The sequence below is a fragment of the Manacus candei genome, unplaced genomic scaffold (assembly GCF_025592945.1).
Source record: "Manacus candei isolate 608988 ecotype Guabito, Panama unplaced genomic scaffold, ASM2559294v1 h1tg000003l, whole genome shotgun sequence".
Taxonomy (NCBI): domain Eukaryota; kingdom Metazoa; phylum Chordata; class Aves; order Passeriformes; family Pipridae; genus Manacus; species Manacus candei.
This window is the reverse complement of record NW_026138051.1, coordinates 8,556,251-8,569,600: the sequence shown is the minus strand read 5'-3', so window position 1 is coordinate 8,569,600 and position 13,350 is coordinate 8,556,251. Positions and strand designations below refer to the sequence as shown.

Below are 13,350 nucleotides of genomic sequence, written 5' to 3'. Positions count from 1 at the left end.
CTAAAAGCTTTATTTCCTGCTCCCCTCAGTTGCAAAAGGAGGCAGTTGAAAACCAGGTCTGTCTGTGGCGGGGTGGGAGGAGGATGCAGCAGGGGGTGCTGCCATGAGTGTCCTCCTCACACCCACCTGCCAAAAAATCTCAAACCCATAATAAAAGGGTAACAATTACTGCTTTCTAGCTGCAACTCTCTCAATAGACATCAATAGGAGAGTCCCTTTTTTTGGTTACTCGATTACTCCATCAACAAGGAATTGGGATATTTAAGACTTGAGAGAAAATGAAAATGCAGGACACCCCAGCACACAGAATTGCTGAGGAAACAGAAGCTAAATAGTTTGAATTTTCTGTAGTCCAGGAAACCTTTTTCTTGTTTTTAGACATCCAGTATAATCTGAGAAAAAAGTGATTTTTACAGAGTTGTGGCAGCTTACAGAAGAGCTGTATGATAGGACAAGGGGGAATGGCCTTAAACTGAAAGAGGAATGTTTAGATGAAATATTAGGGAGAAATTCTTTACTGTGAGGGTGGTGAAGCACTGGAATAGGTTGCCCAAAGAAGCTGTGGATGCCCCATCCCTGAAAATGTTCAAGGCCAGGTTGGATGGGGCCTGCAGCAACCTGATCTAGTGGAAGGTGTCCCTGCCCATGGCAGAGGGGTGGAACTGGATGATCTTTAAGGTTCCTTCCAAGACAACCATTCTGTGATTCTATGATTAGTGAAACAAAGCTACAGCTGCAGAAAAGTAATTCTCTCTGTACTCTTCTGGATATGTGCTATACCACGTACTAATAATCAGCAAAGATGAGATAAAATTGTGATTTTACAGACTTTATCTGTTCTCCCAGTGTTTTATAGAAATTTTCAAACATTTAATTTACCTGCTCAGAACTTCTGAATTTCAACTTTCTTCATGGTTATTAATTTATAATCACTTTAGTTCACCTACATGGGGTAATTTAGTATCTTTAAATTTTTAATGTCTTTTTAAGATTGATATTTATGGTGTGTTTATAACATTCTATTTGAATACCATTAAGCAATGTGGTAACAAAATAATGTAATATATCTGCTATGACATGTTGAATAATGTATGCAATTGTTTCTCTGAGAAAAAAAAAGCTTTCTCAGGCCCTCAAGAACAACACTAGAATTTATTTGTAACAAGTTCACTATCGTTTAAGTTAGTAATTGCTTCAGGATAGCACGACTGATAAAAAAAATTCTCAAGACTAATACATAGAAACTAACAAGCAAAATTAACTTGTAAACTGAGATGGTGAAGTGACCACTGAGATTAACTCTTCAGAAAAATCTGGTTTATATATATATGAAGCTGCTCTCCCTCTCTTCTACTTCCCTTCTTTCTGTCTTTTTTTTGCTGCTGACTGTAATGTCTACACATACATGGTAATATCTGTGGGGCTCTGTATGGATAGTAATAAATAATAGTATCTCCAACTGATGTTCCTAGAAATGACAGCTTCTGAAATATAGTCAGTCATCTGACATATAAATCTTCCTTTTGAATGTTAGCAAATAATACTTCTCTTCTAGATTTGTCAGCTACCTTTTAGATTCATGGTCTCCATGGTTTGGTTGATGCATCTTTCAAACAACATGGGATAATCAAAGTTGCCCTTGTTGGATCCCATTAGAATCTTTTTAAGGAACCCCCCAAGGCAATAGACTGCACACACCCAGAGCTTGGTGCTCTTGGGTTTCTCGTTACTCCTGCATGGGTTTCAGATAAGTGACCCTGCAGGTCTCTCATTCAGGGACCATGGTTAATCTAGGTGTAGATTAGAGGATACTTGCTTACAAGGTTGCCAAAACGTAAAGAAAATATTATATAAATAATATTGACCCTTCCAACACTTTTTTTTTTTTTTTGTTGGAGGGGATTGGAGTGAGAGGGAGGTTGGTTTTTTGGGTTGTTTTTTTTGTTAAACCATCGTGGCAGATTTGAGTGGTGGCTCATTTAATAATACTGCTTTTTAATTAAGCATATTTTCTAATAGCCCACCTAGGGCACTGTCTTATCTAAAATGTTACAGAGACTATAGAGAAAAATAAAGTTGAAGTACATAACTCCAACACAAGAATGTTTTGTCCATTTTTCCTTGTACAGGAATTCAAAATTGTTCAGTGGTGCTGATATGGATTCTGAGCCCTCTGAGACAGGACCAGCAGCCACAGAGGTACCCAGCATTCACGTGAGTCTGCTGTTCTCTTGATGCCAAACAAAATATCCTCCAAGGTTTCCAGGCAATTGTTAAGATGAAATAGAACAATCAAACTTAATTAACATAGTTTTTCAGTCAGATAGCTTCGGACATTTTTATGACAGTTAAAGCATACATTGGAATGATTTAGATAGTTTTCATTCCTTAGCAGGAACTAGACCTTTGTTTATGGTATGTCAGCATACTTGCATCTGCTGAGGCTCTTGTTCTACATCCCCAATGAATTCAACAGTTTTTAATCTGCTGGATAGATAGAGGTGCACACAGAGGTGAATGTCTTCATTTGCAGCAGGGGAGATGTGCTCTAGTGCAAAGCAGCCACTGGAGATGCTTCCATTTGATGTTATTGTTTGACAAGGGTAAGGGTTTGGTAAAGGGGCTCCTTTGACCCTGTGAGAAATGGTTACCAGGTCATGCTGTGGGCTGAAGTGTAGGTAACATAAAGGTTCTTTCACTTTATCAATCTTAATCAGATACCCTCCTCAATGTTATAAAATATGTCTATGCCAGATGATACAAAGAGTGGTGTTCTCCTGTGGTTCCTTATCTTTGGTTCCTTGTCTTCAGTCTCTTATCTGAACATGCATTTGATTTTTCCCCTCTGAAATGCCCGATAATTTTAGAGCTGAAAGCAAATCCTTTGAACTAAAAAGTTTTAGCCCCAATAAATCCAGAACTGAAGACTAAAATGCTAAGTAATGACAGCAAAATAATACATGAAGCTTTGATATATTGGACCTCAAGGCAAAATATACAAGAGCGTCAAAGATGCAAGGTGGAAGAACAAGAAAACCTTTGTCATCTGATGTGGCTCTTGGGGAATTTTGGAATCATTTTGTGTACTTTTCCTGGCCAAGGGGTAAGGGATCCCTGTCTTGTTGCAACTCTCTGCATGTACTGTGTTGATTCAGAGTTTTATTAATGTGATCTTGAATCATGTGGAAGGAAGAAAAGGGCAACCTGTTTACAGGCAAAGGGCTTGTGTAGCGATGGTTATAAGGTGGCACCAGCACCATAGGCTGGCCAGTGAGGGGACAAGTATAACCTCTAGATATTTTAACAAAAATATCAGGCCACAAGACTTAAATTTGAAAGGAAAAGAACTCCAAGCCTGCAAATAACATCCTCAAACAGTATGGGACTGAACATGCATTAAATTAAGAAATCTGTGGGCTTGTAGCACATCAAGCTGAATGGTTATTTCTGTATCCTGCAATAACCAGGTAAGAATGCAGTTACACACAGATGTATTATAAATACATGCTAATTGCTGTCAGCAGTTGTGTTTTGAAGATCATACATTTTTTTATGCATAGCAAGGTGTTAAAATATCCTTACTAGTTATTTCTGCATTACAGCATCCTTGTTGAAAAAGCACTAGCAGAAAGGTCTTCCATTTTAGTATTTCCACCAAGACTTTGAAAGCTCCTGGTGAAGGTGCAAGAGAGATGTGACAGACATTGCATTAACATAAAGCTCAGAATACTTATCAGCTTCTGCTTCCCAGGGAAGCAGTCACTCAGCTTCCTGTAAAGGCAAAACACATAAAGAGACTGGGATCTGTTATCAGCCCTTTTGGGCAGAACTGTGATACAGAGTGCTCTGCTTAATATTGCTTATCACTAATTCTGTGCATGATAACTGAAGCATGAACAATATCCGAGTGGGAAGCAAACTAGATCTATAGCTGCATAGCCAAGCCTATCAAAATATATTGCTGAGCTCCTATAGCCAAACAGTTCTGCAGAATATCAGCTGAAACAGGATGTTCCAGCTCACTGGGCCTCCACTCACCATATGCTTGTGCAGCCTCACCTGTAGTAGCAAATAGCTGTGCTCAAGGCCAGGGTGCATTAAGAATTAGGAAGGGATGCTGGAGTGAACCTGCATGATATTGAAAACTGATGGGGTTTGTTACTTGCTGTGTCCTACTGAGTTTGTGAGGCAATGACGAGGAAGTTATTGAGCCTTGCTGAAATCACTCACATGAGTGAGGAGTGTATATCACTCTTAGAAATATATATTTGCAAAGTCTTGCTGTGGAGATTACCCTGAAGAAAATTCACTCTTGTCTGACTCTTCATTCTATGAGAGAAGTAAAAGAAAGAATGATAGTGTTGCTCTCTGGCTTGTCTGTTTAAACAGGAAAGGTTCTCTCTTCTGAACTTATCCTGTACAGGAGGAATCATCTGTGTATTTTGACCCAAGTACAGACATATATTGTTTCTGAGAACATAGGATGAGGGTGGGATTCCGTGACAGTCCCTGCATCCTTCATACACCTGTGTAAGCTGGGGATCACAAACCGTACACTGGTGAAGAGCCTGAGGATGCTCTCTGGTTTTAAAGCAGAACCTAAGGGTCATCCTGAATTATTAATGTCTTTGTTTATAATAATGTGTCCAAAAGAAGATTTTTTTTTTAATGTAGTCATATGTAGCTACAAACTATTTTTCTGGGAATTAATGCACAAATGCTACAATTAGACTATTGTGAAGAAACACATGAGGTTTATAACAGCTTATAACCTGTTCTTTTAACAGCAAGAAACCTATTTGCACTATAACCACACTTAGAGGAAGTAATTGAAAAGTTTAGTTAGGTCAAGTGTCTATCAACTTAATGCTTTTTCTGTGTATGAGGCTAAGACATCTTCAGAAAGTTTCAAGGCTTGAGGACTGAGGTACAGACAGGCTCAGCAGCAATAAGTGGTTTTCAAGTTTCAGGCAGGACTTTTTCTTAGAAGGGGGAGGATGTTTAGTTTTAATTCAAAGAAAAAAGCTTAAAGCAAAGAGAATATCACTGTGTGTTTACCTCTCTTTCCTTTATATTTGGTCCTATAATTACAATTACAATTCATCTGAGTGGATGGGTCCCAGCACCTCCTCAAAGCCTTGGTGGGTGACTGTGCTGCTTCCAAGGAATGTTGGAACTGGGCTTCCATTAGTGTTAAAAATTGAAAGAACAAAATCACAAGGCAAAGGGAAGAGGGATGTTGTCTTTCTTTGATGTCTGCTCCAGTCAGTGCACTGTATGACATCTGTATGTCTTGCTGTGAGTTAAACATAATTTTGCCACTGATAGACAATCTCTGCAAAGATTCTCCCCTGCTGGTGGCTGTGGAATCCAGCTGTGGAGAGAGTCCAGGCAGGATTGTCTTGAGCTCCCTGTGAAACCTGTTTAGTAAATGTGGTTCCTTATCCAGTGTTGATTTGGATAAACAAGATCTCAGGCTGTTTAGGCACATTCTTCACCAAAAATGTTTTTCTCTGTTTATTCTAAAAATCAATGTTTTTCTGATTAATCTTGATTCTAATGACATATTTTTTTCTCTGTAAATGTGCCCTTCTGGTAACACTGAGGGCAATAATAAGCTGGTGCCAAGTGAAAGTCAAATAAATGGGCAATTGCTAAAGGAAAATATTAGGAACTGCTATAAAATCATGTGCCATTAATAGCATTTTATTTTGACCATAAATGGTAATAATTATTCTTTTATTAATATTTCAGAAGACTGGGACAGGTTATTTGGACAGGATGAGATAGGAAATTGTTCAATTTAACTATACTTTCTTCACATTAGATACTCTGACAATGCCATTTTCCTTTTTAAAACACTATTTGTCATTTCTGTCCAAATAATTAACTTGAACAGTAGGTAAATGCTCTTGTGATACCAGTTACAGCTTCATCGTTCTAATAAGTGTATGTATAAATGAGCACACATGCATGGAGATAAACATGTAGGGTAACTGGTGGTGCAAAAAAGCATCCAAAGTAAGTTTCTAACAGAGCTCTGTAGGCCATGGCACCAATTTCATGCTTGGTAAAAACCCTGTGTTGCTTAAAACATCTTGATAGCCAGAATAAAATGATGAATTTGTTCACATTAATTAAACATATTACCTAAATGTTGCATTATGAATGCTCTTATATCTTTGCTGGTTTTCATTTCTGTGTTATGAAAAAGCTTGGAGAACATGAGATGTGTTGAGAAGGGGAAAGAATTAGAAAATACTTTGAAAATTTTAAATAAAACATTCCATATAGTTCCTTTTTCCTTAGAACAAAATTACAATGCACTTAAGAGAAAGAGAAATGTCAGTCAAAATACCAAAAACAATATTAGTAGTGACCCTAAAAGAATTTGCAAGCAGGCAGGTTAATCTTTTGGGTTTTTTTCAATACACCTATCTGAACTCAAGCACAAAGTAATTAATTACAGGTTCTGGTGCAGAAATGCATCAAATATCATCTTTAGATGTCTGCCTTTTCATACCATACTAATTAGTCCTTTTTACACTGTGACTTTGTTAAAATGCAGGGGGTGGTAGAACAATGCTGACATTTGAAAGGGCTGGACTTACATTCCCTGATAATCCACTGGAGTCACACAAACTGCTTTTCTTAATTACCAGACAAAAGCAGCAGGCTTTGTTCCAGGCTGCTTTGCTCTATAGATGTATAAATAAACCCTAGCTTGTTTAACTGGTGTGTTTTTCATCTCTGAGTATTTGGGGGATTTTTGTCCTCCTAGAAAAGCTGTGACATCCCACTGCTGCTGCTGCCGGGCTGTGCTGACCCTGCCTGTTGCAGAGGGACTGCACAGAGTCTTCCCTGAATTCAACTTGCCTTCTGATGTCCAGTTGCTTTCCCAGTTTCCTTAACTGTTTGTGGGTTTCATCCAGTTCCTTCAGGAACTGCAGAATTAACAGTTTGGAGGCTTGGCCAACTCTCATTCCCTTGTGTTCTCTGTGCATGCGAAGCTTTCCACTGACATTTTCACTGAAAAAATGAGCAATTTAACATTTGAAGTGGAGAATTTTGTATAAAAAGGAAGGAAAGAGAATGTATCATTTCCATCTTTTAAAAACCTCCACTCCTGAATGCTGGAAAATGTTCATTAACTGTGGCAACCTGTTCTGAGAGCACTTCAGTGGATTTAGGGAACAGCTGTTTGGTTTCCTATACACTGTTTCTATAAGGCAGCGAGTTTCTTTTTCATATAATTTCCTGAAGATGCCAAGGTTTGTGTTTCACAAGTTCAGTCAGTTCCTCTCTACCTGGAGTTAAGGGTGTTTTCTAGAAAGGATAGGACTTCAGCAAGAGTTTGGTTTGATAAGATTTTATCCATATGGGCTGTGAAAAATAAGCCATGTTAGGTGTGATGGTGCAGCTAGAGCTACGTACACTGGGCAAACACAGGACAAAGCTAAGCATGTTATCTCTTCCAAACTAAAAAAAAAAAAAAGATGAAAGAGCAATCCATAAATTATATGAAATCTATGAGGGCATTATGTGTTTATAAAATGTTAGATTTATTGTTGGAGTATAAAGGTTACTTTAATTTTCTGAGAGGTCTATACCTGCTAGATATATAGACAACGTTGAAAAATCCCTTATAAAATGGTTTTTGTTATGGCCTGAAGATGCAGCTTATCACAGGTAAGTAGAATATTGCATTGATCTCTGCTGTAGATAAGGAGACTGCCGGGGAGCAGCAGCCTTGTCACATGAAAAAAATTGTGGAGCACAAGTCAAACATGCTGGGGAGTTTCATGTTTATTTTAAACTGAGCTGGAATAAAAAGGGCAAACCCTGTGTTAGCAGGTACATGGGCAAGAGGAGTCTGCTGGGGGAGAGGAGGGAGTCAAGAAATAGCGCTTGGGGTCTGAATGGACATCAGGATTATGTCCTGAGCGAGGAGGGGAAGCACTTGCTGTGCTGATAACCTACAAAGGCATGGGCCTTCTGCTCCTCAGTGCACACCAGGGTGGCACAGGAGTTTTGTCTGCTTCTGCCTCCCATCCTGCCGTGGTGCTGGTGCAGAGAGTGGGACACTGTGCCCAGCATCCTCATGAGCCTGTCCACTAATCAGGGAGGATGAGCATGGTGAGCAGGTAGCTCTACCCTGCACTCCTGGCAAAGGATGCTCGTTGCTAGGAATGTGATTTAAACAGTATCCAGGGACTGAGTGAGTACACTTCTCTTATTGTGTTAGGTGAAGGGCTATTACCAAAAGTAAAGTATGTTGGCACATCATGAAATAGTATCACTTAAAAGATGAGCAGGATTTGTGTTCCAGAGAGCGCATCATCAGATACAAGTGCATGCACGTGGCGTGCCCAAGTGGCTGCTTAGTTTTTCAGGAGCAAAGTGGAGGAGTTGGAGTTGCTGATAGCAAAGGAAGCCAATGCCCAGCCCTTCTCCCTGCTGGGAAAGGTTGTGGTTCTTGGAGAGACCCCAGTCCTGCCTGGCGGGATGGTTGGTACTTCACATCTCCAGCATTGGTAGTGCTGTTTGCAACAGGGAATAACTGGGGCAGGAGGGGGTGGCACTCAGCCTTTGCCTGGGATCAGGCAGTGCTGGGGCAGACAGTGAGAACTACTAGAAATGAATTGGGGCATTCCGTGAGTTCTTTTGTGTTAAATCACTGCAGTCCACTGATATGATATAATGTAATATAATAATATTTCCTTCCTATATCCTAATATAAAACTTGATTCTTGCTTATTCTTCCTCTGTTCATTTTTCACCTCAGTAAGCTGGCACTCTCCTCCCTGCAGTTAAGGTGTAAGGCTTATCCTGTGCTTGCTTCTTGGCTGGCTACGTGGTACTCTTTCCCTCAGCAATTTTTTCTTTAAAAAATATTAGTACAAATGGACAAATGATATATATGAGATCTTGGTCAACAGCAAAATGTAACATTTTTCCTTTAAAAATTCCAGCTCCTGCATGTTTGTCACCCTGCTGCTGTGGTACTTTAATCACCCACTGAGTGTGAACCACAACACAGACACTATTATGCAAATGGTTAATGTTAAAGTGAATGGGTGGCTTGTTTTGCTTATTTATATAAACTTGTTTCTCTAAATCGTGTCTATGTACTGTGAGCTTCAGGGCAAACAGCCGGGCTCCGCTCCCACTGCGTGTGAGGAGTTCATGTTTGCAATAGCAATGCAAGCCCAAATTACAGGTGTGCTCTGCACCCAGGCTGTGCTGTAACAAAGGAACCCGTGATACTGCCTCTGGTCAGGAAACCACGGCAGTAGAAGAATATACCAAAAAAGCTTTGGTTCAATAAATCCCTTTGCTTTTTGTTGAGAATCTGGAGATGTTGGGCAAGAGAGAATTTCAGTCTGCCCAGACGTGGCCGGTTTTGAATGTGAGTGCAGCCGTAGGAATATACAGTTTCACATTACAGATATGTGCTTTGGAATTAAAACAAGATGTGTGGAAATACAGCATTGTCAACGTGTCAGCCTGGTCGACACCTTTCAGCTGGCAATGAATACTGATTGCCTTCTCCATAGCAGACAATTCTTCTGTCTAATATCACTTCCTTAAAACACAGTTGAAATGAAAGTCTGTTCAGTTCTAATGTTAAAGGAATTTCTTGGGGAGATCAGGCCAGAAATACACGTTTTCCTCTAAAAAAAAAAAAAAGTGAGAAAATCATAAAAGAAAATATTTCATTTGAATATTAATGTTTTTCACAAATGAAAGCAACTCTTGGAAAGGAATATTTCTTGGCTGCTGATGGTGCATATAATGCCATATTTTTGGAGGAGCACTCAACAGCTATTTATTGTTACCTCTCCTATGTTTTTTACTTTTATGCTGTGTTGCTATAAACATGGTGTCTTTTTGATGCCACAGTGATAAGTACTAGTAATAAAGATTTCTTGATAGTTTAAATGTGAGAGACATGTGCTGTTACACTAGCAGGCTTCAGACAGTTCTGTTCAAGTGAGAATTTCCATTTCAGTGGAAGGTTGAGCACTTTGACATGTTTGCATTGAAACATAACTGTTATCCTTTTCCAAATTTTTCATAAATGAAGCAGAGTACCCATTCTGGCCTGACTCCGAGGGGCCTCCCCATCCTTCCCTCTGGGCCTCCTTGCAGAACCCTGAGCTCGTGCCCACCACCCTCAATGCACAGCAGCTGGAGGGCATCAACTGGAAGATGTTCCTCAGGTGTTGTGTCCCCAGCAAGCAGGCCTGGGAAGGCCAGTTTTGCCAAAAGGCATCCAGTGAGCTGCCAGGACCTCTGTGTGTTTCTCATGGAAACTCCCAGGGCTTTGGCAGAAGTTTGCTACAGCTGAACTATTTCTGTAGAACCTGTGCTCTCACTGAACTAGTGAAAAAATTTTATTGTCTCCCTGAAATTTTCCACACTGTCTTCCTGAAGTTCTGTGTGTTTCTGGTACACAAGGAAGTCTGATGTTTGTGATATCTGCCTTTAGACACTTACTTGTGTCACCTCATGAATGAAGGCATTTAAACTCATGTTTCATCTTTGTAGGAAACATACCCTTTAATTGTCCCTGTCTCTGGGAACTTTAAATGAAGAGTCAGAGCTTGAAACTTTGGTCTTTAACATAATAAAACCCAGCCAATTGTTTATTGGTTTCCTTTTTCAGAGAGGGGATGGAAGGGGCATGTCCCACATTGCACTCTCTAATCTGACACCTCATATATTGCCAATTATCAGAACAAAATGGGAAAGAAAATCCTTTATAGATGCTTCTTTGAGACTTCACAAATAAGATTTCAACAGTGCTGAGATTTTTATGACAACATAATTAGAGCTTCCTCCAGATTGTAAAAACTCAATTTGTTGAAAATTGTGTAAGCTGATTTAGGGTCAAATCCCAGACTTCTTATTCAGGCTTTCCTCTGAATTTCCATTGATCTCAATGACATAACTGAAGTTCTCTATTTGTAGCAAAGTATCTCTGTGCTTCTTTCCTTGCTGCTCCAATGAGCAATCTTCCTTCTCACAAACTGTATTTCAGAGACATATGTTGAAAAGATGTTACTGGTGCAGTTAACAGAGCAAATAGGATCTGCTGTGCCTGTGATGATGACTTTGACATTCACTTGATGCTACAAAGATATGAAGGTTAGCTCCAACTTCGATAATCTCATGTAATGCAGCCTGGTGTCAACAAAGCCACAGGTGTGGACATAGAGATAAGATGATAATTTTGACTCTATTTTGTGTTCTCTCTTATTTTTCTCAGTTACACTGTTCAAAGTAAATAGAAGAGTGAATCTCTGTTTTCTATCTCTTTTCTTTTCTAAACTGGTGTCATGGGGTTGTTTCTCAGCAAGTCCTGAACAAATTGGCTGAATTTACGAATACAAAGATGTGTTTTTCTACCTGCCAGTTTCATCTAACCTCACACTTGCATCTGAAAGCCAGGCTGTATTTGATGTGATCTAGAGGACCACCTATAGAGGCCCACCATGGCAATAATGGTATGAAATCAGTTCAGTTAACTGAATTGCTCTTGTGGGGAGGATTATTAGCTTATACACCAGATGGAGGAGCAGGTTCTTACTTTGCAATCTTGTTTCTAGGTCAAAAACCATGGGTAGGCCCCAGCAATGTTCCCTGTATTATGTTCTCCCTGAAATCCTCTAAAGAGGAAGTAACATGAAAACTTCCTTTTCAAACATCAGATATCAGACTCCAAACTAATGTGAGGAATATATCACTGAGCAAGAATCTTCTGTGATTTCTTAGAATCATTTTGTTAATCTTGGTAGTTCGTGGAGAGACACACTTCACATGATTATTGCTATCTTACTGTAACCCTTAGAAACTCCTCCTGCCCCCAAGAGTCCCTTTGTACTAGGGCAAACCTGGGAGAGGCAGAATTTCCACATGGTGGGGCTTATAATCTTCATAACATAAGGTAATCAAAGGGTAGAAGAATGTGAATATGGCCCTTTTTGCCTCAGGAACAGAACTGGAGGACAAAATCAAAGCTGGGTTAAGGTTATTTTGGTGACAGCAGAAGATCAAGAAATGACCTGTGGTTTTCTTTACTGTAGTACAGAGGTCATGCTGCCCAGCAGGCTTCCTGCTACAAACTATTGGAGAAGTCTTAGCAGTGCCAGAGCTAAGGCAGTGTTATTCCAGATCTTCAGTAAAGGAAGGAAACCTGGGAAGGTTTCCATATTGAGAGGTCTAGAACCAGCCAGAAATTCCCCACGATGAGCATCTAGGAAGCTTTTCCAAGCTCATGCTGCTTTTTCAGGGCTCCAGGGTGGGCAGCAATCCCAATGGGCATCACTGGCAGTTTCCTGCACTGAAAATGGAAAGGTGGCTCACGGGAGTCTCAACAGCCCACTTTTTTCATCTCTCACATAATACAGAGCTCACACACATATTTTTGAAAGAGACGGGGAGACCGTAATCATCACCTTCTAGGATCAGCTCCAAGGCCATAATTTTGCATACTAGATACTTTTCTTAGCACAAACTGAGTTGTTTCATTACCTGGGAGTTCACAGCTTTCCAGAACCTGACATTGCAGGGAACAGTGTTGAGATGACAAATGGCTCGTAAGCTTTTAACAAGACAAGTTATCTTTTATATCAGAATTGCTGTAGTATCTCCTCAGAATGTACCTTTCCAGTAAATTGTCCTTATTGTCCATTTTAAACAGAGCTGAATTCAACCCTTCTTCTTTAGGGGACTTCAGATCTAAACTCTGAGGCTTATTTGAAGCATTGAGGTTCGATCCTGTAGGATGCTAGACCCCTTCAAACCAATATAAAGTCATTGCCAACAGACAGTGCTTAGTGTGTCCCACCACAGTGGTCTCAAACTGCTTTGTGCACTTTCCAACAGGAACATGACCTCTTTGGTTTCCCCTTTCCTTCTCTGATGTTCCTGCTTCTCCAGGTTCCTTTTTAATGAAATCCCACCAGAAAGGGTGGTAACACTGTAAGACTAGCATGATGTTTTCAGGCCAAAACCTGCTTTACGCTCTCTGTGCTCTCCAAGGGGCAGGAGGAATCTCCTCATCTGTGCTCAGGTGTTTTCTATCCTCATGGGACCTGACCCTCACTACTGACTCCCAGACACTACCAAACAAATCTGTAATACCAAATGCCAGGGCACACACTTCTAGAGGTCAGCCGTAGGCAAGAGGAACACTGGGCTGATGAGATGATCTGCAGAGGCAGCAGGTAGGTTAGGGGTATATTTCTCTATTTCTTCTTGAAGAATCATCCTTTTTGGGAGCTATCAAGAAAAAATTCAAATCCAAGTTTTCTAATTCATTAGTTCTTAAATATTTTAGCTTTT

The 13,350-nt window shown here is 40.0% G+C and overlaps 1 protein-coding gene across 2 annotated transcripts in view; it reads left to right on the top strand.

Annotated features, from left to right (window-relative positions):
* The window catches only part of GRIA3 (glutamate ionotropic receptor AMPA type subunit 3), a 415,135-nt gene that overhangs the window by 166,968 nt on the left and 234,817 nt on the right, over positions 1 to 13,350 (top strand). For both annotated transcript variants that reach the window (XM_051788568.1, XM_051788560.1), the window contains exon 4: positions 2,130 to 2,214. The gene's annotated coding sequence lies outside the window, so the exon portion shown is untranslated. The remainder of the gene's footprint in view (positions 1 to 2,129; positions 2,215 to 13,350) is intronic.